The following is a 3621-nucleotide window of genomic DNA, read 5'->3' on the forward strand; positions in this document are numbered from 1 at the left end:
ATTGCTTACCAAATTACTGGCCCTTGAGAGCTTGTTCTAATTTGCCTTCTATTCCTGTGATAAACACTTCCACAACCAAAGCAACTCAGGGGAGGAGAGAATTCATTTCATCTTACAACTCCCAAATTCCACTCCGTCACTGACATAGTCAGAGCGAGGGCTTTAAGCAGGAACCTTAAGGTGGGAGCTGAGACAGAGACCACAGAAGAACAGCACTTACTGTTTCCTTACAAAACACTGGACTCCTTGGTGGGAGTGTGATGCCCATAATTAGCTAAGACTTCCCAGATCAACCGTTAATCAAAAAAATGCCAGGGCTGGAGAGATGGCTCAGTGGTTAAGAGCACTGATCGCTCTTCCAGAGGTCCTGAGTTCAATTCCCAACAACCACATGGTGGCTCACAACCATCTATAATGAGATCTGATGCCCTCTTCTGGTGTGTCTGAAGACAGTTACAGTGTACTTATATATAAATAAATAAATAAATCTTTTTTAAAAAGAGAGAGGGAAAGAAAGAAAATGCCCCCACAGACACACTCACAGGAGTATGTGAAGGAGGCATTTTCTCAGTTAAGACTCCCTCTTCCCAGGTTCTCTATAGTTTGTGTCAAGTTGACAAAGAGTAACCAGCACAGGACCAAACTCTTCCCATGAAAATATCATGTTTGATCTGCACCTCTATTTCAATCCCAGGGAGGGTTCCACATAAAGGAATAAAGAAAGATTTGGGGGGCAGGATATTGAAGATAATACAAACAAATTTTACATTGTTGGTCTTGTTTAGCTCAACTAGGTTAATAATCATCCCCAACTCCCGTCCAAAAAAAAAAAAATTCCAAATCGAAGAAAACAAATTCTTGTTTTTAACATTTGTGTTTTTATGTATGGCTTTTATTAGTTAAGCCATTTAACTATAATTAATAGAGGTTCCCTCTCACTGTGTTAAGCAAGAAATAGATGCATAAACTGTAGATAGTATCTTGCAAAACTGTTGGGAGGGCTAAAGAAACGAGGCTAGAGGTCTAAATAAAAGCTGTCAGGGGTGTGGCCTAAGAAGGAAGCTCCCACCTCTGCTGTTGGTTCTCCTGGAAACCTCTGATTTCTCCTCAAAGATGGGCATCTGTAATGAAAGCCAACAAAAGAGAAGCTGTTTTGTTGCTCATTTCTGAACCAAAAATTCACTCAGATATCTGTGTTCTAGTTCAACAAATAGACTGGGGGGCTCAGGAGAGGGCTCAACCAGGAAAGCGCCTTCCATGCAAGCATGAAAACCTGAATTTGGAACCCCAGAATCCATATCAAAAACCAGGAGACTGGTGCATACCTGTAATCTCAGCATTGGAGCACTGGGCAGGTAGTAGGAAAGATAGATTCCTGAAGCTCATACCCAATCTAGTAAAAAAGCTTCAAGTTGAGTAAGTGATTCTGAAAAAGTAAGAAAAAAGTGTGCAATCAAGCCATAGCTTCTGCACTCCATATATTCAGGCAGACACATGGGCATGCTCTCGTGAGAACACATGAACACTCATACACAGGCACACATACATGCATACCTACCCTCACAAGTATGTGTTCCACATACATACAGCACAGTGCATACAGCACAGCACATACACACACCAAAAAGTATGTACTGAGGAATCCTTGATCAGTTATGATAATAGTTGCATTTATAAATGCTTTTAAAGTTGAGATTTTTATGTGTTTTCTATATAAAAACTATAACTTAAAACACCATTTTCATTCTCCTCTTTAACAGAAAATCTAAGCATTCTAGTACTTTTCTTTCCCTTTTTCCTCTTGATTTATATCATTTTCTTAGCTTTGTTAATTTATAACTGAAAATGTAATGAACTGCACATGGAGGCATACTATTTGATGTGTTTTATGTATATATATATAAATATATATACATGATATATGTATATGTGTGTATATATATATATATATATATATATAGAGAGAGAGAGAGAGAGAGAGAGATACCCCTATGAAACTATTACCATAGAGAGATCTACCCATCTGACCCAAAGTTTTCTCTTACTGCTTTATTCCCAGAAGATTGAAAGTCTGTTTCTTAATGTGGTAAATTATTCTTACTTTTCCACAGTTTTGTGTAAGTGGAATCACATAGTATGTTAGTTTTTCTCTGATGTGATAGAATGCATGAGAAAAGTAATGGGAAGAAAATGGTTACAGAGACTCATGGTTTTTATGGGTTACACTTTATGGTGGCTTGGCCATTCAAAGAAGACATGGTAAAGAAGAAAATCTGCTCATCTCCTGGTGCTCAGGAAACACAGAAAAGCAGAAAGGAGCCAGAATCAACATCTGCCTTTCAATGTCATGCCCCAGTGACCTGTTTTCTTCCAGAGACACTCAGTATAAAATCTGTATTGTTCTCTAGAGTAACAGAACTTATACAATGAATACATATAAATGGGATATATTAAAATCACTTCAAATATAGAGGCAAATGCCAGCAGTAAACCACTGAACTGAGAACAGGACCCCCGTTGAAGGAATCAGAGAAAGAACTGGAAGAGTTTGAAGGGGCTCGTGACCCCTTATGAACAACAATGCCAAGCAACTAGAGAAAAAAAAGAAAAAAGAAAAAAAATCACTTACAGGCTGCAATCCAGCTAATCCAATGAAAGAAAAGTCCAAGAATCCAATAGTTTCTCAGTCAACAAAGTTGCATGTCTCAGCTGGTTTTCTGTAGATGCCGGAATCCTGAAGAAGTGGGCTCTAATGTCAGTGAAGAAATAATGTGCTAGCAAAATGAAGATATGCAAGCAAAAAGCAAAAGTTTCCTTCCTCTATGCCCTTACACAGGCTTCCAGAAGGTGTGGCCCATATTAAAGGTGTATCTTCCTGCTTCAAGATCTGGGTCAAAGGCATGTGTCTTCATACTGCAAATGTCTGAACTAGGACTTCAAACTAAGCAAAAACTCCCTCACAGATGTATTCATTTCTGGACTGTAGTTTATTCCTTCACAACCTCATTACGCATGAATTCATCAACAGACTAGCTTCTTGATGACGTTAGAGTGCCCATGATACAAGCACTCCTCAATAACTGCCCCAATTATAGACCAAGTCTTCAGTTCATGAGCCTTCTTGAAGGATATTCTAGATTCAGACCAGAATATATACCATATAATTTTTATTTTTTATAATTTTGAGATTAATTCATGTAGTTTCACATGGTTTATTCTTGTTTTTCTTCAATTGCATTTTTACATGCATACATTTATTTATTTCTATGAATATATATAAATAAAATCTTTGAGTCCATTTTTGCTGTTTGTATATACATGGCTTTATGGCTGACCACTACACTGAACTACCAGTAAGAGGGCTCATTCTTTTTTTTTTTAATTGCATTTTTTTATTTACATTTTAAATGTTATCCCATTTCCTGATTTCCCCTCCAGAAACCCACTATCCCACTCCCCGCTGCTTCTATGAGGGTGTTCCCTCACCCACCCACCCACTCCCTCCCACCCCCCCACCCTGACATTCCCCTACACTGGGACATCAAGCCTTGATTGGACCAAGGGCCTCTCCTCCCTTTGGTGCCTGACAAGGCCATCCTCTGCTACATATGCGACTGGAGC

At 38.7% G+C, this 3621-nt stretch overlaps 1 long non-coding RNA gene across 1 annotated transcript; it reads right to left on the reverse strand.

Annotated features, from left to right (window-relative positions):
* Positions 1-602: 602 nt before the first annotated feature.
* LOC120093251 (uncharacterized) lies at positions 603-3405 on the reverse strand. The gene is made up of 3 exons (XR_005486366.2): positions 2630-3405; positions 1326-1426; positions 603-1121 (listed from the first exon to the last, which is right to left on the reverse strand). It is a non-coding gene; the product is annotated as an uncharacterized LOC120093251 (long non-coding RNA).
* Positions 3406-3621: the final 216 nt, after the last annotated feature.

The sequence above is a fragment of the Rattus norvegicus genome, chromosome 6 (assembly GCF_036323735.1).
Source record: "Rattus norvegicus strain BN/NHsdMcwi chromosome 6, GRCr8, whole genome shotgun sequence".
Classification (NCBI taxonomy): Eukaryota; Metazoa; Chordata; class Mammalia; order Rodentia; family Muridae; genus Rattus; species Rattus norvegicus.